The 23,830-nt window shown below is 42.5% G+C and overlaps 1 protein-coding gene across 5 annotated transcripts in view; it reads right to left on the bottom strand.

Moving 5' to 3' along the window:
- Positions 1-23,095, bottom strand: part of LOC120554148 (microtubule-associated protein 2-like) — a 66,520-nt gene extending 43,425 nt beyond the window's left edge. For 2 of the 5 annotated variants that reach the window (XM_039792809.1, XM_039792814.1), the window contains exons 1-2: positions 22,990-23,095; positions 75-144 (exon numbers count right to left, since the gene is read on the bottom strand). The gene's annotated coding sequence lies outside the window, so the exon portion shown is untranslated. Of the gene's footprint in view, positions 1-74; positions 145-301; positions 342-22,989 lie in introns of those variants that run through there. The other 3 variants (XM_039792821.1, XM_039792810.1, XM_039792811.1) reach the window with 3 other exon arrangements.
- Between the last annotated feature and the right edge of the window lie 735 nt (positions 23,096-23,830).

Here is a 23,830-nt window from a genome sequence, read left to right as displayed (position 1 = left end):
TTTGGTGATTTCTCAAGCAATAAAGCAACCGCATGAAAAAGATTCCACCGCAAAGGACAAATATAAGGTCTTACCTGGTGAGGTAGGGCAGCTTTTGTCTGCAAAGAGGGCTCAAGGGGAGGGGGGAGGGCGAGGCAGCGGCTTCTGCAGAGAGAGGAGGAAAAAGACCAGAAAAATAAAAGATGAGGAGATAGAAAAAGAAGCGAACAGGAGTCAAAGGTGCAGCGCCACACTGACAGAGATGCCTGATGCTTTTTTCGCCGGCGAGCAGAGACACGGCAAGCACACTACTGCAACTCACACATGCATGCTGTCTCACGTAGATCTCCCCCTCCCTGACTTCCCCTTCACCAGCATACACTCTGCAACTAAACCAGTGTCTCCATAGCATTGGGTGGGGACTGGGGGATGGGCACAATAAATGTGTGCGTTTGTGTGCATGTGTCAGTCACATTAATTCATGTTTGAAAGAGATATGAAGCTCGTCCACCCCTGAGGGAATGGAGTTCCAAGATAAATCTTTATCCAAGAAATTTTCTAGCGTCATATTTCATTGCCCTCTCAGCGTATATCTCATCCGTAAAAATTTTGCTCAAAGACTTTCACATGATGAATGCATGAAACATCTAAACATGACAGCGAGTGCAGCACGAGTGTATAAAAAAAGGAGGGGTGCAGGGCTTGCCCCGTGCTGAATAATTGCTCTGTCCTGGTGCTCATTTGCAAGCATGGCCAATAGCAGCAGCAGCACTGACACAAAGGCAGAGAGGGGGAACCAGGGTGGGGGAAAAAGAGGGTCTAAGTGAGAGACGAGGGGAAAGCGAAAGAGAGACTGCAGAGGCCAGACAAGCAGAGCAAAAGCATACAACTCAGTAGCACTGAGCGTTGACTGCTGAAAGCCTAATTCCCTGCTCATTACTCCAACCACAAACCACATGAAATGAAATATATTTCAAGTCCAGGGGCTCACAATGGTCCCAGTCTTCAGCTATCAATCACCCACAGTAGGCCTACAAGAGATGTCAAAGTTGTGAATACACAACAGAAATGATGAGCTACAGAGTAGATGAATCAATGAAATGAATGAGTGCAAATTTGGACAACTAAAAATATAGATAGGTTAAAACAAATGTGTGAATTAAAGGGTAGGGTTATTTTGAGTTTTTTTGAAGTGGGAAATCAAGTGAGTACCTTCCAAAGTTATAGTCTTTAAAGCTAAATCCCCTCTTTGAGTTTCGATGGACAGAGTTTCCTTGACTGAGCTGCAGAAACGGTGGGATACTTTCAGGTTTGTTAGCAGGTTTTTTTAGCAGAACACAACACCAGAAATAAACCTGCACCCTATAGCCAGGATGAAGACACCCACTCCGCTTGGCTAAGCGCCATATTAGCTTTGGCTTAACTGTGGAGGACTGTGGAGTTCGTCCCACATCTTTAATAACAGAGTTGGTGGACAGTACCACAACATTTGCTTTGGCTCTGATCATTAAAGTTAATACCAGGGCCAGAATCACCAATATCTATACCCATGTTGATTGCTTTTATTATTAAAAGCCGCTACATCATGTAGTTATGATTCATGAGGGGAAGGCATCCTTAATAGGGTTAGGGTTACTTTTTCTATTACATCGTCAGTGCTAGCTAAATATTTTCCATACTTTAAGTTAGTTTCTGTAATTACTAGGGTTGTGCTCGATTGAAGAAATTCTTAGTCGACTAACACTCATTCAATTGCATCGACTAATCGATTAGTTGATTTAATCGACAGATCTGTAAATCTGAGTTTCTCCGCAAAGAGTCATGCAAAAGCACCACTTTAATTCTTGTGTTTACCAGAGATGTTCTTGGAAATAAGTCATTCAGCATGAAAAAAGCATAAAACATGACTAATCGACTAAAGAAATCTAAGCTGACTAAGACCAAATGACCGATTAGTTGACTAATCGACTAAGAGGGAGCAGCCCTAGTAATTACCATGGTTATATTAACAATGGATCACTAACTGCTTGACAGTATCAGCATCCTTTGGCTCATTGTTGTAGTTTTCCATGTTTTGGTTCACTCTTACCGCTCTATAGTGGCACTGAGGCAAAAAAAAGACTTCTGAATCTCTCCTTTAAGGAGGAAATAAATTGACCCACTAAAGCAAACCAGTATGACCAGACTGATGTCAAGAGAAACCCCCTGACATGATCGCCAAACCTCGCAGAGACCACTGAGGTTGAGGTGAGGCTGAATCATAAAGGAATACGCTTCCCAAAACCACTTCAGAAATTAGAGGAAGAGAGGGAATAGAGCAAGCCAGCCTTGCTGCTTCCATCCCACATCACATCCTCCCTCAGTCCCATCATTAGCTTGTCTTGTTTGGGGGGGGGGAGTGTCATCAGAGCAAGACTGTAATCAACCTGTCAGCATCGGGGACTGGATCAGGATAAAAAAAAAAAAAAAAAAAAGCAATTTGTTCCTTTAAAATGGCAGCAGAAAAATAACCCTGCTGTCAACTTGAATTATGAGATCATTTTCAATTTTCACGAACCAAGCATGGCATGGCGTTGCTGTTTGGAGTTTTTGGGGGAAAGGAAAAAGAGATGGGAGATAAGGAGAATAGGACAATAAAAGGAAGGTTGGGTGACACGGGCGGGAGAGAATGGGAATCCAAGCGCAGAGAGGCGCAGACAATCTTGTCAACGCCAGCCGCCTTTAGAGAGGCCAGCACTGATTACAGAGCAAGTCCTGGACAGGAGCTGCAAAGCCAGCTAGCACAGTTACTAACATCTAATCTCCCATCAGCCCCTGCTGCCAGAAAGCGGACTCTAGTCGAGCTAACGCCAATCTTCCACTACCAACTGTCAACAAACACAGCGGCAGGCTGGACTCGCCGTCACCAGATTACACATTTTGTTTTCCCTGCGTTTGAGCAGGACATATGGACAGTTAAACATCAGACACCCACTTGTTAAAGAGTTCACTGAAACCACCTTAGATGGAACAATGGCACTGTTTTAAGATTTTACAGTTTGGAACATGACTTGAAGAAATATTGGATTCCGAGAGACCAAAAAAATGCCAACATTTTTCACAAGAGTCAAATTTGTTCATTCCCGTGTCAGATTGTATCACTTTCTTCAATCAAATCAAATATGTACATATGGTTATCATCACAGGATTTATTCTCAAGGGTCACAATAAAACCTGATGTCTAATCCCAAATTAAAAGGTAGGTCAATCACATTGCTGTATTGAAATTGGGGATGCAGGCTGATCGCTGTAGCCGGTTGACAACTCACTATGATCAGGATTAGCCGAATGGCTCATCGTGGGCTTGTGCATAATCTGCCTGGACCCCTTCATCCAGATTTGGATGGGAGATTCATATCTAATTGAAAAAGTCTGGAGCACTCCTCTTTGTTATGTTATGTGAGAGAAACAATCAATTTTATATCCCTAAGCCCACCAAATCATCCACAACTACAAGAATGAGTCCAATAGGAAGCCTGTATAATATGGTTTGTAATGCAACAATCATCATTTTTCTTTTGCAGTGTGAATGACAACAGATTAAGCATCATCAGCCTCTTCTGAAAAACAAACCGGTGCTGAATTCGTTTGGCCTATGAATTTCAGACTTGCTGATGTATCATCATATTCAAAAAAGCTGTCTCCCAAACTGTCACCTCATCGGACCCCTCTAAAAGCATGACTCATGCTTTTCTTTTTCTTTTTAATGCAGCAGCTTTAGCACAAGCTGGGTTTCACTGAGCGGGCACATTTATTGCAGGTGCTTGAGAACACAACGGCAGGGGCCGTTCTGCATCCTCAAACACAAGTGTCATCAAAGCTGTAGTCTCGCATTGCCAGACCTATCTCCACAGCGCTACGGAAGAGGGTCTAGCTAGTCCACACAACATTCCTGGATAGGAGAAAAACGTGCTCTGGTTCATTGGCATTTCTTTAAACCAATCACCTTCGTCTTGGGCGGCGCAGCCACGGTGCCTCTGCAAAATAGCCTCGGGAAGGAACTTGTTTTGGTGGAACGTGCGCGTAGGGAGGCATGCTCTGGAATTAAAAGGACTGTCAAATGTAATAATAAAGATAAATATAATTTCATTGTCACTTCTAGCTCGGAGGATGTTTCCCGAATCAAGCAGAGTTGAGAATGCCAACACAAAGAAAGCAGAAGGGGAGGGACATCCGGCCGAAAATGAGGGACATCCGGCAGAGCCGGAACTATGACGTAATTGAAATATTGTCAATATACACTATCAAAGCTGTAATTCCAGCTCTGATTTAGTTTGCCACCATATAACTTGAACTGCTGTGGTTTTATGAGATAGCGGGGAGCAGTTAATATGAATACAGATATTGATTAAGGTTTAGGGTTAGTGCATTGGGACAGTTGAGACAAAAGAGCATGTAGCATCAGAGCAAATACCTTTACAGCATTTATAGAATTAAGAACATTTCTAGGATGGTCTCATCAACTATTTCAATACTGATATTGATTCGTTTTGCCTGTTTGTTGGAAATAAATGAGTTGAAGGAACCTCTTTGGTAATCTTTCACTTTTTTACTAACATGTTATAGGTTAAACTAGGAGAATAAATTACATATTGAAGTGCTAATGCACTTCCATAAAGTTGTGTAACGTGGTGACTAGGTGACAGATTAAAAAACAATTGTAATAATCGATGCAGCAGAGGCCAAAATATCCAATCTTTCAGTCCATAGCATGAGTCAAAACTCCAATAAACACTGGATCCTACACTTCCCATAATGCAACTCAAGGCATCTTACATTAGACACTGCCTGTCTGGTAAACACCCACGTCTTTCAAACTCCACGTCGCCGGTTTGTAACATGTTTTCTCAAGAAATTTGAAATCTGAAGCCCAAACTCAAGATAACCCTGATGACATCACTATCACCGGGGTTATTTTTCTCAGACTTGACAGTTTTAGAAATGAAGGTCTACTTAAAAAGTTCTTGTCAGTTTGCTTCCTGGAAAAAAAGAAATCTCATAAATACTCATAAATTCATGCTTTTTCCTCCTCAGTACAACATGATATAACTGTAAGCCTTACAACCAGTGCCATGTTAATACTTTCACCCAGACATAGACTTAGTAATCAGTCTAACTGGCAAAAGCATGTTAATGACTAAGGATTGGGTCACCACTGCAGCATCAGCAGGATCACAATCTCTTTCCAGCACAAGGACAATATCCAATTCCACACAACTGCTCTTTTTTGGCTTGAAATTGTAGAAAATACAGTGGCATCCGCTTGTTTTGTTGTTTGCTTTAAACAAATGGTAAATTAGATTTAAGACCATGGAAAATCTAATTACCCAAATCCGTGCTGATCCGTCTGTCTGTTCAAAGGTTGACAGCCACTCGTGTGTCTCAGGCTCAGTCAGCAATCATGTAATATTCATCTAATTTCATCAGGTTATTTATTAGATTGAGTAGCTTCCTTTGATATGAGATCAATTTGGAACTCACTTGTTTCGCATTTCGTTATTTTCCCAGAGCTTTCAATTTACTCAATAACTAAAAACTATTCAAAGATGCATGGTGCTGTCAAACTCTTTTACCATTGCTGTTGTTTGATCTGGTTGGGGACTCTGATGTCAGAGGTCACAGGTGAGTTGGTTCACAGTGGCTAGACAGAAGCTTATCCTCTCCATCCCCCGAAAGCCTTCTGCATATAGACACTACAGCATGACTCACACCAAAGCCAAAGTCCTACACCTTGTTCAAGCCCTGGGCACATAACAACAACCTGCTGATCATGTCAGTCTGTCGTCGGCTCAAACTCTTCAGCTCAGTACAAAACTAGGCCTATATAAGCACTGTTTATACGGTCAACCACTTAACTGCATCAGAATTAGCCAGCATGATGGTTTCTGTGGCTCTCTGAGTCTTTCCGTAAGCTTTAAACCTGGACGCAGCCTACCGTACATTACAGTTAGTTATACGACTATGGTGTTTTCACAGCTTCAATGCTTAAAGCTACTGATTTTGCCAGTGACACTGTTGATTCAGTAGACTCAGCCTGAGGAAGAGTAGTTCACAAACTACTGAACCACCTTTAATCTCATGAAGAAATTAAGAAAAAAGTTGCTTTCAACTTAAAATAGTGTCCTGTTAAAGGGGTCTTTGAGGACCTCCACCTGCTAATTCAGTTATTCACAAAGTGCATAGGCCAAATGTTTAAACGGTAAAAAGACAAATCTGTCCAGCATGTTGTTCATTGCTTCTGTCAAACTTCAGCCCAGGCCAACTTCCAAAACGTCAAGATTACTCTCCAGAAATAGGGTGACAAAGTTAGACAATTTATTCACAGTCACACTAGAATAACGCTCAACTCCATTCACGTTTTCGGAAAAAAAGAAGCAGTTCACTCTCTAATATTGACAAAATTACCCGACAACCACCGGCCACTCGTCATTATTCAGTGTATCAAGGCTTGTGAAAAGCACTTCAGTGCATTAAAACCTCAGTGGTTTGTTAAAGTGCAGCTTTCCTTGTTTGCAACCGCCAAGAGCAAATAGCAGGCTGCTCATTTGCCCAAAGTGAGCATCACACCATCTCAATCACCAGCTTGCAATTCTTAACATAACTCAAACACACAACACAACCAATTAACATACAGTATGCACATGGGAATGTCTTATATAGCCGGACCACCACTGGATAAAATATTGACTGTGATGGATGGAAGGTCATCCTTCCTCTCTACCACCCAGAAAGATGGCCTCTCAGGAGTGCATATTGTCTTATCACTTACGTTCATATGCATGTATATAATGTGGAGGCGTACACACACACTCTCCCACGCTGACAGGCTAAAGATGTGTGTGTGTGTGTGTGTGTGTGTGTGTGTGTGTGTGTGTGTGTGTGTGTGTGTGTGTGTGTGTGTGTGTGTGTGTGTGTGTGTGTGTGTGTGTGTGTGTGCTACTCTTGGACATTGGTCATTCCTCTCTGATATAAGCAGAACAAAGGACATTCCTAAAATGTGAAATATGCCCTAAAGAGGCCTGATTTGAGAAGAAAGAAATAGACAGGAAGTGGAGAGACTGTGCGTGCTTGTGTGTGTGTTTTACAGCAGAAGAAAGGGGGAGGCAGGCGTAGGGGACTGATGCCACGACTGTGGGGGAATTCAGGGGTGAGAACGCAGTCTGTTTTTATGGACTTAAGTAAATTTGCGCCTGTCTGAGGGCGTGTGTATCATGGCGTATATATCAACTGGTTGTGTGCGTATGTGTGTGAACGCTCCAGCTCTCGTGTGCCTGGCTTTACACTAACCACAGGGTGTAGCCGTGGGCTTTGAAGTCGTCCATACACCCTGGCCTGAACTCAAACACAGGCTACTGTACAGTACAAGATCCCATATTACTCCATGGAAAAATCACTACATGCTTTTTACTCACAGGGAACACAGCCCTCTCTATTCCCCTTGTAAAAACTTCACTGGGCAGAAAAAGCAGAAAAATAGCACAGAAGGGCACAGCGCAGGGCTGCAGCTAACAAGTATTTACAGTTTTCTATTAATAGATTCAACATTTAGTGTACACAATGTGGGGAAATAGTCTGACCAGCACACCTAAACCCAAAGTTATTTAAGTCACATTATGGAACTAGCAAATGTTTGACACACAATTAATTATCAAAATTAGGAATTGTCATAATTGTAGAACTGAGGGTTTTCGAAGTATGATACACACTACAGTGCCCATACTTCTTTGGGGGATGCAAACAGAAATTGTAATGTTCGATGGCACTATTAATAGTACGCTAAATTATCTATTAGCTGTTTGTAATTTAATTTATATTAAAGGTGCCCTGCCACATGTATTTCATTACTTTGTGGTAATGTCTGAAGTTCTACCATGGACTGTAACATTTTTTGTGGAAAAAATGCCTTGGTTACATTGTTTCAAGCCATTCTAGCGTGGTATAGAAAGGCTGCAGGAAGATACAGCTCGATTTGTTCCAGTTCTCATTAATAGTCAATGAGCTAAGCTGCTTGACTCTGATTGGCTAACAGCTAGCCAATGAGAGCCTGGCTATCAGCATCCTTGACCCAGCGCAACTGGTCGAGCTCATGAACAGTAATGAGCTCAGGCAACACGACGTCAAGACAGCAGCGTTCAGCTTTGGAGACGAGAGGACATAAAAATGACAAAATAATGAGTTCTTCTGAGAGCCCATGTTTTTTAATCCTCTACGACCTCCTTGAAGAGGGGTGGGGGTGGTGCGCGATCACCTTTGGCTTGCGTCATGTGGATTCGCCAACGGTGGGGTTGTCATTGCTTTGAATTTCTCATGAGGACGACAGAAACTACCCACCATAGCTTTAATCATGGAGACAACTATCAATGGATTATTTTGATTCTAAAGAAAACTTAAAAACGTGATGATTCTCAGGCAAGGTCTGGGCTTATAAGTAGCATCTATTTTTCTATGATTTCCAAGCAAATATTTGACGTTAATCACTGCAATCTGTCTACTGTAATTGCTAAACTGTACTGGACATGCACCTGTCCCTTTCAACTCAGAATCTTTGCCCTCCCTTCTTCCCCTGTAACTCCCCCACCCCCCCGCTTGCTCTTATGTTTGGATTGTATGATGAGTACTGTATGTACCTGTAGGGTGTCTGAATGCAGCCAAGAAATAATTCATCAAGTAGAAGAGAGACTCCAAAGGTCAGAGATGTCACCCACAGAGTGCACAGAAACAGCAAGCCAAATTAAAGTGAGAATAAAACAATGGATCCAAAGTCCTAAAATAGCTAAATCTAATTTTGGCTTTCCCTTGGTGTTTGAGTTGAGCTAGAGAGTCTTTCATAATATCATGTTTTCAGTGCATCTTTGAAAAGGGCAGGTGACCAGCAAGGAAAGGTAAACGGCTGTAATTTGTAGCAGGGATGCACCAATTTCTAAGCCACTTCCTGTTGATCGGAGTTCTGAGCCTTGGCGTCCACATGCCATCTGCTCTAAATTAGCACCTACACAGGGAGTCAGATGCTGGTGTTTAGAGTCATGAAGCTCCAGCAGGAGGACAGCTAGAAATTACTAAAAAACAACCATAGCAGCAGGTGAATAAGGTGAGCTCTGTCATTAAGATGGAATACTAAATCACTTCCAGTTCTGGCTTTATGTGAGGAAGAATAAGCAAAAAGAGTACTTTTCCTCCAGGACTCAATACAGATGACGCAAGAGCGTTAGCAAGGCTTTTGGTTATTTAGGCTAGGCTACATGATATTTCAGTCCAGATGTTGGATTGTTTCTCCAGAGAAAGAGTGAGAAGCAGCCGATAAGGCCTGTCGAGTTGCTGTGGTGTTCAGGCTTGGATGAGAGAGGACACACGTGTCACTGAGACGTAGTGAAGAGCGGAAGTTTCTGGAAGTCATCAGAGACGGGCAGGGAGGAGGGGGGGGAGGGGGGGCAGGCGAGGGAGGTCAGCTGCACAGGACTTTTACTGCAGCGGAGGAGGATGTCACTCACAACTCGCATGCACACACGGCCACACACTTAGTGATATCCAATACATACAGAATGCATTCAAATATAGTAAATTAACCCACAAACAAAATACTACTTGACGAAACACACAAGATGCAAAAAGACGTCAGCAAGGCCCACATCCTGGGCTGGCAGATCACTTGGCCCGGCATGCAAACACGCAGCCCGATGCTGCCAAGTGTAAACACCAATAAATTACAAACTCCCGAGTTGGAGTCAACAGCTGTCAAGTCTTATGGGGCAACTCTGTCATTCAGGCAAGGAATGGGAAACCACCCCGTCAGTAAAGCATCCAAAACAAGCAAGCCGACACTCTTTTCCTCCCCCCCCAAAAACAAAACATAAACCGAATGAGTCATGGTAAGACGCTTGGGAACAGAGATGATGTTGATTTTTGGCTGCTCTGAATGGGGAAAAACGGCACTACAGCACTACTCCCATGACATATAAATAACAATGTGTTATGTTTTGACATCTTCTTTAAATTGAAAACAACATGTCAACTGCTCCTCAAGGATTATAACAAATAGTTTTGCATGTTTTAGCCAGATAACTGCATTTAAAACCTCTATTCTTTTCCCCATTGAAAGCAGCTGTAAATTTCCATTCATTTCTGCACCGTACTAAAATAAATACTTTTTACTGAGCTCTTATGTTAACAGTTACTTCCAACACTTATGTTCACTATCTTAGTCTTATCTTAGTTTAAGAAATGTCAGTTGTATTAGCTACTATAAAGAAATCTACTGATTTAGTTAACTATTATACATGAAATGTACTTCTGCTGTGTGGATGGATGGTGTGAAAAATCAACTTGAGCTATAGCTTGCATTATCTGAATGGAATAAAAACTTAAAAACATGATGGAACCTCCTATATTTTCAGCATTATAAACAGACAGATGTGATACACAACAAATGCTGTGTGAGCTTGTGTGTGCGATTGTAGGCTACGTAAGGCTTTAATATTATCCAGTCTGTAGCGAACCACGGAACTTGACAGTTTGTCACTTACTAACACCAGCTCTCGAATGTCTATCTAAGGCTTGGGGCCTTCAAAATAGTTTCCACAAATCGGGCTAAAACTCCCTTACACAAAAAAGTGAGGTTGATTCAAAATCCTGTTTGATTTTAAGACTCTGCCAATTCATTTTCATATGTACTGGAATTAATAGAAAACAATGGCTGCCTAGAATCATAGTAAATAAACATCCAAAACTGTAGAACTGTGCAGCATGCGTTTGAAAATGTTCAGCAACAACCTAAATTTGTAGTTAACGAGATAAAAAAAATAAAAATAAAACTCCAGCATGGTCCTTTACAATTGAACTACAACGAAGCAGGCAAGAAATGAATAGCATCAGGTGCCAAGCCCAGGCCAGCTGACAGTTGAGTGTCGAGTGTTAATGTGGTCGGCACAACGTAACTTTTCAATCAACTCAAACAGACTGCCTTTTAAACTGCGCTTTAATAGCAAACACAATGTGCAATCCCTCTCCACCTTTTCCTCATTCGACAGGAAGCATCTCAGCAGCGCTTTCACCTTGAGGTACTCTAAGTGCAGGCTTTTAGTGTAAGTGATACAGCAATATTGTGGTTAGAGTGAGAGGCGAGCCTGAATGGCATGCAGGGGGGAGGCAAACAATATGAGCAGGCCCTTAACGCAGATGAGGGAGGCTGGGTGGGGAGGGGTTGGTTGCCTGGGAATCGCTCGCCAGTTTCCATTAAGACAAGAAGAAGGAGTGAAGAATGAAGCTGGAGTTATTAAAGAGCAGCATTCCAGGTATAATGTGCTGACATGGGGTTTGGTGTGGTGAAGCGATAATGGCTTCATGCACTTGAGGGACTCAAGGGTGAGGTCATCCTTCATTAACTTACTTTTACATGCTTGGAGCCAACTGGAGCTCAGGATGATGGGTCTCTCTGATTATTTCCGATGCCTCCGTAAAGTCATATTTGCCATTGTGTCCCATAATTTAAAAAAAAAAAAAAAAAAATGAAAATGAAAGATCATACCCAGCAAGGGTGTATTTGTCAGATCATTGTTAAAAGCCTTGCTTCAGGCCTTCGATTAAATCACAACCGAAACTTCTCTTTGCTGATTTTCTTATTTGCGTAGAAATATTCAAAATGGGGCACTAAATGGTTTCATCCAGTCAATGTTTTTACTGCTCAGTTGGCGACGCTGTATAACATTAATGGACAGAGCATGTGTGGCGTCACCCATTGGTTTGTGGAGATCTGCTATGAGTTTGCTGTTACAGGCACAGCCGTCCTGGTTGCGGATGTGACGATTTTAGACGAGAGGATGGAGTGAGGTTGGAGCCCTTACACTCTACGTTACGTTACACACTTTCGCTGGAAATCACATCTAAAACACCCCCTGCTTTATCGCCGATTTTAAAATCAACGTGATCATTCTGTGTTGCAGAAGACTTAAAACTAGCGATTGAGACCATAAACTCATTATGAAAATGTGAATTGAGGTAATAAATCAAGTGAGAAGCGGGTCACTTTCTCATAGACTTCTACAGAATAGCCCCCCGGCTGGAATTCAGATAGAATGCAGGTTTAAGGCACTTCCGCATTTGCAGCACTTGGCTGAACCGGATGCTTTGTCCATTAATATTATACAGTCTATGTGTGGGCTCCAGGTTTCTGTGGGGCTCCGGAGGCTGCTGCAATTGCTGCAGCGCTACTTGGTTTCCATGACGATGAGATGAGTTACTATGGATACGGCTCCATCAGGAAACAAAGTTAAATTAAGGAGGAAGACCCAATAGCTGCGATGGGGGAGCTTTATTGGCAGAGAGGTGATGCAGTGGGAAATAAAAAGCGTGGTAAACCACAGTATGAAGTCACAGATACACACTTTAAAAGCAGTATCTCATATCTTTTAAAAGATTTTTTTTTTTTTATTAACCTGCACAAATCTGGAACCTTTGAATTCTGACATTAAATCCTTGAAGACAACTGAAATCTAAAACTACGCACGGCCGAGATTTCACAGTCCTCACTCATTCTTTTCGCGACCCAGAACTTGACAATTTTGCGAAAAAACAACAACATTCCTCTACAGATTCCACGAACGCCTTCATTTTCGAGGTCTTAAGGAAAACGTCACAAACGGAGCCGTGAGACAAAAACAATGAATGGAAATCGCACGTGAGGCAGATTCCCATTTGACCAATCAAAGCATCGCTAAGTGCCTGCAAAGGGGCTGAACTAAACCACGGATAGCTGGAAAAGGTCAAACAACAAAGAATGAAGGGAAGATGAAGGTTCCAAAGTCAGAAACCTTTTGCCTCAAATTGGGCTGACGGCTGACTTCCTGTCATGAGTCGTTTGTTGTTGCTGCCCCGGTGGAAGTGATGACACAGCCAGAGTGACAGAAAAACAAACTGTACCCGAGTGCAGGTAAGTTCCATCCGTCAGAAAGGGACACCTAGCAGAGCTGCTGTCAGTGCATCATCAGCATTTAGGACGCCGCCATCACCGGCTCTGCAGCAGTGACATCGTCTGAAATGCAACTGACTTGAGTGTCACTTTGGCATTACACACATTATGCGAACACACACACACACACACACACACCAGCGAGAGGCAGAAATTCACGCACAAAATAAAGCCACATGTAGACAGAATAATGCAGCGCAGGCCAAAGCAGACAGAGCTTTGTGTTTTCATTACTCAGATGTGGATGCAGATTACAGCGTCTTGAATCTGAAGCTCCGTCCCTTTGTGGTTTAGATCACAACTGGCTGTCTGTTGACGGGAATGCCGCCCCTGTGCAGGAAATAGCTGGGCTCGAGAACATACGGGCTACTGCAGACAAAATGCATTCCGTGTCTCCTGGTTTGAAATGCGTGGAGCTGTGCTGAATTAGTGCTGAGAATACGGGAGGTAAAGGCTGTCGGGAGTGGGACTTTATTTTCCTGTTTGCTCCAGCTGCGTGTTGAGTTTTCATCTGATCTGCGATGGCAAAAAAGCATACAAGTGGTATCTGAACTTTGGGGACATTTGTCACAGTTATCATCAGGGCAGTAATGTTTTCATTACATTATTTACACTTTTTTCCATTATTATCTGTGGCTCAAGTTGGTGATCTGTCATATTACATGTTACAGCCTTGATCTAAGCTTCCCGACAATGCACTTTCATATATAATTCAAAAATGTTGGCTCCCCAATTAGCCTCTGAACCTCTACAGCCATTTTACCGCATGCTTTTTCAACTACATCACACAACTGCATCTACTTCATCCACGAGAGGAGTTGTTTCGCAGTAAGGAGTATACAGATATATAATAATCAATAAATAATGTTATTCTAAATACAGCCTACAAGCATGAAGAGGGACTTCCCGCAGTGACTGCCAAAATATACTCTATTATGTCATCCCAGAGCTGCAAATCCAAGATCCCACACACACTCACCAGTCAACGTGCAACCACTCCGAAAAACAAGCCTGAGAAGCATTCCCACTCAGAAGAGTGGGAGCTAAACTCCCAACAATTCTGAAGTTACTTTTTTTTCATTTGATTAGCTAGGCTAGTGGCGATTTTCAACAGCCTACGACATTGCACCGGCATTGATTAACTCATCTGCCTCTTTGACCAGGCGACGTGAGGGGTCATGCAGAAAAAGGGGTCTATCGTTCTAAGGTCCATTGCCCCTGAATAAAAGCTTTAACTTCTTTAGATTCTTTCTTAGCCTTCTCTATGGACGACCCCTGTTTGGAGAAAGACAAGGGGCGAGGGGAAGAAAGGGGCTAAGGGGTGAAGGGGGGGCGGGGGGGTGTAGTGTGCCTTGATTAGGCAGTAAAGGTGGCAATCAGCCTGGCAAGCCCTCAGGGCACAAGGAGCTCAGGGATTTTCCTCCCTACCCCGTAGCGACCGTGGCCTACCCCCTGAAGTAGAAAGCAGATGGCGGGGGATTAGCATCTGAATGTGGACATGCAGCTCCACGGGGGTCTCCCTCTCCTCCTGCTTCCCCACAGGGTGTAGGTGAGATGTGGAAAAGAAGGCTTGGGAGAGACAAAATCGATAATTGGCGACCCACCGCGCGAGGACGAAAGAACTGCTGGTGGCTTTAAACCGTTGTGATTTTGCAAAGAGAAATGGCTAATTGCCGACTCTGAATATGCTACTTAGTTGTTTTTGCTACCGTCTTTTTATACGGATTTCTGTGCCTTTTACTCAACGCTGAAGAGCGGCATGCAAAACACAAATGTAATAAAACACAGAAACGTGCCTGCATGTAAAAAAGTAGTAGGAGATAGCAATCAGGGGCTCATGCTCCTGTAGACATGACCCCAGCAGAGATAACATCACACCACATACAGCTTTGAAGTTCTGTGCATGTCTGTAATGTTTGGACTCTCATTGCTTACATGTACAGTCAAAAGATGCTGGTGTCAACAATGAGCTGCAGCCCAGACTTCTGTATGAAGAATGCGAGGCAGTGTACAGTACAGGCCAAAAGTTTGGACACACCTTCTCATTCAATACGTTTCCTTTTTATTTTCATGACTATTTACATTGTAGATTCTCACTGAAGGCATCAAAACTATGAATGAACACATATGGAATTATGTACTTAACAAAAAAGTGTGAAATAACTGAAAACATGTCTTATATTTTAGATTCTAAAAAGTAGCCACCCTTTGCTTTTTTTTATTAATAATGGAAATAATTCCACTAATTAACCCTGACAAAGCACACCTGTGAAGTGAAAACCATTTCAGGTGACTACCTCATGAAGCTCATTGAGAGAACACCGAGGGTTTGCAGAGTTATCAAAAAAAGCAAAGGGTGGCTACTTTGAAGAATCTAAAATATAAGACATGTTTTCAGTTATTTCACACTTTTTTGTTAAGTACATAATTCCATATGTGTTCATTCATAGTTTTGATGCCTTCAGTGAGAATCTACAATGTAAATAGTCATGAAAATAAAGAAACACATTGACTGAGAAGGTGTGTCCAAACATTTGGCCTGTACTGTAGATGTAGAGCTAAAACACAAGAGGCCACATTTGCTGTTCCCAAGACACAAAGCAACTGAACAGATTTTACGGTACAATCTCTAAAACCTAAACAAAGAACTTTGAATATAAGGAAACTGGGTCTACACTTGCCATGGTATATGGTATGACTTCAATAATAAAAGACTATGCATTAGGGGATGTAAAAGCTTTATTACTATATCCAGAAGTTCCGAAGTTTGCCATTATAAAATGAGTACTTTGCTTTAATGACTTTAAACACACGCCATAGTGGTGTTGTTAACTGCAAGGGGAATTATCAGTCATTGTTTTGAAATGTAATTCCAAATTATTACTCTGAGCCAGAGTTGTTGTTTTTTTTCCAACAGCATGTTTATTCCTTAAGATTTACACTTTTTCTAGCAGCTAACAGCTAATCATAGCTTGCCAAATTTGTACACATCTATAGATGGATGAAACTCTGGGCCTGTGAGCTCAACTTCTTCAGTTTATCCCCGGTTTATCACCAGCTATTGTCAGCATTGAAAAGAAAGACTTTCCTTTTCCCAGAGGCCATTCACAAACATCTGTTGATGCTCCAAAATGAAGCCAATGGCTCCTTTTTTTTCTACCAGGATTTATGTTCTTTAAATTTAATGAGGTGACCTGAGGCAGAGAAGTCTCCCACCCCCACCTCCACTAGTAGACAGCTCCTTGGGGGATATATATACCCTGTCGTACATGCACATCAACTCTGTTTCTGCCATTTACTCAACATGATTGATCCCTTGAACGGTGCAAGAGGAGGAATGCTTTTAAAACGCGCACAAACCAACAAGGAGAGATTCCACATCTTTAGCCCCTTCTCTAACCCTCTGCTGTACGGTCAAAGGTTGTGTCCCAATTAGGGGATTCGCAGGTGAAAAGGAAGGTAAAGAAAAGGGAATGAAAGGAAAGTGTGGAAAACGAAAAGAAGCACAAGGGAAGGGAACACAATAGGGGGAAAGGAGTACAGAAAAACGCGTTTTCTGGGCTCCTGCCTGTATCCTCTTACTACAGAGTGAGGTAGAGCGACACAGAGGGTCTCTACACACTGGTACTCAAAAGGGTCATTCCTTTGAGGGGCTGGTTTCCATGGCAGGGGTTGCCGTGGTGAGGGGAGGCCCTTGATGGCCCAATGGGGGCAGTAGGCACAGTCAACCCTTGAAAACAACCCAGACAGTCCAGATAGGAGATACTTGTGAATGAGAAATACTCTACGGTGCATTATATGGGGGGAGGGAAGCAAATTTCATATCTTTATCATTATAACTTTTGTATTATTGTTTCATTTGGAAATGTAAATGAGTTAATGATTATTAAAAATGCTAATTGGTTTTCTGTCATTAGACTAATCAAACAACTAAGTAATAAAAAGGTGGTTAACACAACTCAGCAAAGCCAAAGTGGGTACCTTGAGTTTATTATTGGATTAGCCCTTAATTATATCCTACATCTCTCTTCATCTTCCTCCGTCTGTTACATATCTAAGAGCGGATGTTAGATTTGCTGGTAAGTCCCTGTTCAGACGTACTCAGTGGCGGTGACAGTAAAACCCCTTCCTGGAAGCTGGCCAGGGGGGTCCACACACACTCAGCTGCTGTGTTCCAGCGGTCCAGTTAAAAAAACAGCCTTACAGGAACGTGATGTACCATCAATGTGCATCTGTTTCTACGTTTCACACTGGCTTTACAGAGCTGCTGTGTGTGAAGTTCCTATGAATCTGGGGGATGGGGAGAGGGGGTGCGGGGGTTCCATTCATCCAAAATACGACCCTGACAAGCAGATGCACACAGGAACAGAGATGGACACATAAGATATGGTGTGGTTTCAGGCCCTGAATCATTGGGAGACTTAATATTAACCCTTGTGTTGTCTTCCCGTCAACCAAGAACTTGTTGTCCTTCCTGGTCCAAATTAAAAAATGAACTTTTTTTTCACCAATTATTTGACGCTTTCAATTCATGATCAATAAACCTAATTTATATGACATTATACCTACTTTTTGAGTTTAAAAAATTATGAATTAATTTGACTAATGGTACATGTAAAATTTTGGTCAGGATGCGGTTATGAAACCATAAAAAAAAAAAAAAAACGTTTTTCAAATGCTATAAAATTAAATAAAACACAAGTTATCAATTCATTTTACCTGCAACAATGTTGTAGATCTAGGTTCCATACAACGTACATGCATGCATCCATGTTATTTTGGGCAATTCGGTTGAAAGAAACCCATATTTCTGTTATAAAAAACTTTGAAAACGGGTCAAACTTGACCCGTGGGAAACACAAGCGTTACTTGATCATCTGAAAAACACACTCACATTGATATGCAATTGAGAAAAAGAAAAGTTCAAAAAAGCATAAAGAAAGCTGATATAGGGTCTGTATGTTCCAACAGTCCAAGGGCTTCAACAATGACGCTCATTGATTCCTCCAGTACACTTCACCCGATGTTTTAGCCTACAATTGCTGCCAGTCCACTGTTTGCAAAAGGATGGGGAGAACACAATCTAGCTGTTTAGCTTGAACATCTGGAAATCATAAAGGCTCGGCGCTTCATAGCTCATAGCCGTTATGCTAGGCTAACTAGAGGTCTCTGGCCCATTCAGGAAGTCGCTAAGGCTCGTTAGTGGTTTCTTCCCACAGTTGGCTCGGGTCAGGGTCCGAAAAACCAGAACTAGCCTCCAACGTTAACCGCTGTATGTAGTGCTGTCTTTATTACATGATTTAGGCTACTATTAAGTCTTAAAATAGTTCTGTCTTTGATGGACAAGTGAGAAAAAGATTTTTCCCTTTTCAAGAACACATGCTTCCACCTGTAGTTCAAAAACTAATTTTTCTCTGAAGTATCCTGACCACCAAAAACACACTGTTGGTTGTCCGTCAATAAAAATGCATTTAATGGAAAGTTGCTTTACACTTTTGACTGCAAGGTCAATAAAATCCAGCCAAGCTTTAGTGCTTTGCAAACATTAAAACAGATGCGGGACGCAGCTGGCTACATATAGAAACATGCCCAGTCATAATGTTATCCAGAATATGTCAACAGCCCAGTTGTCTGCATTCTCGTGGGGCAATTAGGGGTGTGAAACAGACAACATCAAGTAAAAGCTGGACTATATGTCATAACCCGGCGAAGACAGAGACGCATAAACTTCCTGTAACAGCTCTGTGTGAACATCCAGCAAATTTTTTCCTTGGAATGTGCTTTCGGGCACTTGTCCACACAAACCGATCTAAATAAAGAAAGCTTTCTGGGGGAGGGAAATAAGTTTGAGGAACATAGATCAACATCGTGTGGATTTGCTGTACTCAAGCCAAGTCAACCTTGTACACACTGTGGTCAGCAGCGTTGTATTCTTTGTCTCTCAGAAATACGACGTCTTCCCTGCTCACTCCTGGACTGGTCTTCCACAGCCTCTTGTGTACAAACCTGCCATTATCGCGCTGACCTCATGGATTAGCTAACGTTGTTACGACACAACATCGGAAGAGAATATTATAGACGCCAATATCTGTGTGTAAGAATGCCCTGAATGAGTGTCCTCTCTGTCGAAGGGCATCATTCCGTAAGGAATGAAATGTGACAATGGCTGTCAGGGCTCGTTTGGGAGACTAGTCAGCCGTAGATGGAGATGTTACAAGGGCAAACAGGAGGCCTGAATGGTTACAGAGACTGTCCTGTACTGAGGAGGTCATAGAATGGATCTTAGCGCCAGATTAAAGGGTTTTTAAAAAATGCAATAACCTCGACACCTGTGTCCTCGACAATGAACTTCAAAAATCCTAATTTAAGACACACACGGAGCTGCATTTTGACAGCTGTTTCAACAACATCTGGAGTGCAGATTGTAGGTGCTGTTTAAATGTGATGCAATACAAATAACCACAGCGCTTAGCAGCAGATTTCTGCCACCTTAGCTGCTAACAGCTTTCTCTGGCGGCGAGTAAATGTCCACCCGTCCTCTTTTGTTCCAGCATGTTGGTTTGCCCCGATGTCCCTTTAAGAGCAATATTCTTTTTCAAAGAGCCCTTGAGCAAGACACTGACACCTGGCCTGTTCAGTATTTGAAAGGAACCATAATCAACTTGATTCAACCTTGGAAAATGGATGATGTTGGTGCACATATGATGGCAGCACAACACCTCAAACTGTTAATTATTTAGGTCCCATTCTTCGATTTACTCCCCATCGACAATGTTATTCTTCTACAGTATTTCCAAGAAAAAGCACTTAAGTGTGTGGGTCTCTCTCCACATGCAGGTCAGTGGGCCGTTTGGTTGCTCTGACGTATGCGAAATAGATTAGGGTTCCTCTCACAGTCAAGACTTAATCATGTGCCAAAGCACAGTTCTGTCAGATCCCATTAGACACTTGTAGTGCAAAAGGCCTCAGACGGTAGGAGCAGCAGGGGACAAAGATGCATCAAGTCCTCAAACACCTGTGACTATGGCACTAGACCACTTTGTGTTCACCTACGTCACTGATGCTGAACCAGAGTGCACGCAAACACACACTAAAATGATCCACATCACCACTTAAATACCCCCCCCAAAATCCCATCATGGCTATCATTAAACCAAACGCTCTTCTTCACAAACAAGCAAAACTGACATCAGACCATCAATCCACAAACAAATCCAGAAACTGATCTTTGCCAAACATTGTTCCAATACAATTCCTTCCCAGGAGGAAGAAAGCACCAGCCAATACGGCGTGTCTTAATTTCAGTGGAGCGCAGAGTGGTTCTGTGGTTTCAGGATTTTGACGGCGCACCTAACCAGAACTGACATTGGGAAATGTACTTAACGTTGCCGTGTGGTGCAGGGAGGTGGATTGGGTTTCCTAGTGGTCGGAAAAGCAAAAAGTGGCTAAATGTATGGCTCTCTCTCTCTCTCTCTCTCACATACACACACACACACACACACACACACACACACACACACACACACACACACACACACACACACACACACACACACACACACACACACACACTTATAACTCACATGTACACAGAAGGAGTACACCAGATTTAAATAAGTTGTATTTTTATAGCTTATGCAAGTAAACACACCAACCCAACCTGTTGCTACGAGATTAAGGTCATTTCAATTACTTTATCAGTGATTAGACACAGCCCAATCTGGCCTGAAAGAGGTTGGTCCTAAGAGGAGAAGTAGGTGAAACCTGATGCACATCTCGACTGTAATACACTTTGTCAACCTACATTTGGCCGGAGCCATGAAAAACATAATCTACGTACATATGTATCTACGTGAATTCATGTTTCCAGTTTATGCCTTGGCAGGCCACACTGATATGAACAAACTGTACGCGTGGTCATATACAGTATGTACATCTTTCTGCCTCTTTTATGCATTGTGTGAGATGTTAATTGACACCCACCAACCACCAAGTTTAGCCTTAAAGGTCCAATGTGGAGGAATTTCTCCCATCTAGCGTTGAGATCATATATCGCAATCAACTCTCTCGCACCACGCAGTTCAAAGTACGTATTACAGCCACGGTTGCCTTCATGCTTCAAAAAGCCGGTCTCTTGCTCTTTTTGATATCATTTTTCTTTTTGGATTTGGATTTTAGGCGGAGCAGTGTGTCCTGTATGTCCCTTACCGGCTAACGTATTTCAAGATGGCGCATGAATATGGAGCGTCTACCCCTTATATACTGTCTATGGTCTACCCCAGTTCATGCGAATGCAAATGTAAAATTTCAAGCCAAAAGCAATACTTGGAATTGATGGTGGTGGTAAATATTCATGAAAAATGACAAGTTTGTGAATGGACAGCACAGATTTTGATAATGAACAACTAAACACGTTACACACTGGACCTTTAAATCAATAATCAATAAAAGTCAACATCATGCTGTAAAGGGATTCCTTACTCTTACAGAAAAGGCACTTGGCAAAGGCAGGACACATTTTACAGTTTTTTTTTAACTGGCACATAAGACAATAGTTAACGTACTCTTCCATTGTGCCAGTAAAAAAATCCCTTGTACTTTATTATGAAATGAAATTTAAATAAAACAAGCAAACAGGGTGTATTACACGTTATTTCAACAGCATCAGCATGTTACTAAACCTCAAACCAAGAAAAAAGCTGACTGAATGCAGGAATGAGATGCAAAACATACCTGTTCTCAAGAGAAATGTACTATTATCACCTAAATCTCATGTGGTGTGAGTCAAAACTGACCCTATTGTGAACCAAGAGAGACTGCATTCAAAACCCAACAGCATGTGAAGGTTTTCATTATATATCTTATGGGTCTTATGAGACAGCAAGCGGAATGTGCCAATACAAAAACTGGAGTGCAGATTCATGGGAGCGTTAATTCCTTTTCAGAAAAGGAATGTTTTCAAATCCAGACATTGGTAATCTATGGCTCCTCCTGCTTCTCCTCACCATGGTTTGAAACAGATTTATGCTTGAAATGGAAGTCTGGACATTTGTAATCATTATGTATGGCTTAATATATATATATATATAAATAAAAGACATTACAACCCATCAGGGCAGAGTTCCATTATAGCCATTTGGTTATTAGGAGGCTCACTGCTGTCATAACATAGGCTAATAACTGCAATCAATTTAACTTAACTACACAACAGGAATGTTATTAAAATGAATGTGTTTAAATATGTACATCCAAGGCAAGCCATGGTACCTTTTGCTGATGCAAGCTGGTAATGACTGCAAGGGCAACTGGCTGTGGCAGACAAGATGCCAAAAACCAAGCTGGGCTACTCCCATATCCACAAGGCATGACCATGGGCAAGACATGAGCCAATATACTGTATACGATGTACAGAGATGACTAAGGTTAAAATAATCTACTCCTCCACCTGTTAAATTCCCTGCCCTTTCTTCACAGGTTAGCCTGCCCCCGTAGGCTACTGCAGTGAATAGCTGAGGGGCAGCGCCGGTTTCAGCACCATACAGGCGTGGACTAGAACAAAAGGCGCAGGCTGCTGCAGCGGAGAGAGGCGCGCCAGGGACGCAGCAAGCAGGACAGCAATAAATAACCGCAAATAAAAGACAATTTAACACATTTCGTGCAAAAACACCGAAATTGTACTCCAAAATCTTCACTAGAAAGCCACGCTAAGTTACAAACGTCATGTCGAGATCCTACTGCATCTTTTTCATATCTCTAAAATTCATAAATTACTGTACATCACACCATGACGCGCTCTCTCACACACACACACACACACACAACAGCTGAGGATTAGTGGACAGCAATGCCAACATGAATAATATACACTTGACTTTTTTTCATTTTTCAAAGTAACTTTCACAGCTGCCGCTGTTGCATTAAGATAGCTGAAACTCTACACTGATGCTGGTTTGTGCAATTCTAAAGACTCATTTGCCAGTAAAAGATAAACAAAGAGCTCCAGCTCTTACCTGGAGGTTCAGGCTGCTGAGTGAGCGGCACTAATACCCTTGTGTGAGAAGAGAGATGTAGTGACAATGAAAGCGCTATTGGGCCCTCTGATCCCTCCCATCGCAAATTAAGCTACCGTAAATGCAGCAGTGTGGGCGCAACGGAATCCTGTGGCTGCAATATGCATGACAGGGCAATCCCTTCTTGTGGTTTAAATGAAATGTGTGCGCAAGGTGTTCGGAGTGCAAATAGGCAACACATGCGTGCACAGAGTTAGTCACAGACGCGCCTCTGACATGAAGCCGGGCAGAACAGCCAGCAGGTGCCGAGACAGTCAAATATCGAGTCATTTTAAAGAACTTTATTCTGCATCTCCATTATGGGCTGCTTTTGCTGAAAAGGGGAAAAAGCACTGTGTCCGCAGTGGAAATGAGTGCAGAGCTGAAGCACCGGGGTGTGGCTGTTGCTGAGGAAACATTGAGAAAAGGGGGGGGCGAGGGGAGGAGAAGAGGGAAGGGGATAAAGTGGATGCGATGCCAAGGAGAGAGTGGGAAGGAGGGGCAGGGAAAGGAAGGAGGGGGAAGACATTGGAAGAGAACTATAAGGAGAAGATGAGAGAGAGAGAGAGAGAGAGAGAGAGAGAGAGAGAGAGAGAGAGAGAGAGGGTGGAAGAAGCATCAGTGAGCAGTAGCTGCACTTCTGTCCCCCCCAGGTGAGGCGTGGTGGAAATGCTGTCTGCCACCTCAACTGGTACTGATGTGGGGCTTTCGAGCATCAGAGAGTCAGACTGGCGTTTACGGACACATTCACGCGACCCACAAATATGCAAATACATGGGAATGCAACGGATTAACATGTCAA

The sequence above is a fragment of the Perca fluviatilis genome, chromosome 24 (assembly GCF_010015445.1).
Source record: "Perca fluviatilis chromosome 24, GENO_Pfluv_1.0, whole genome shotgun sequence".
Lineage (NCBI taxonomy): Eukaryota > Metazoa > Chordata > Actinopteri > Perciformes > Percidae > Perca > Perca fluviatilis.
Note: the sequence above shows the minus strand (reverse complement) of the source record. Positions and strands in the feature narration are given on the sequence as shown.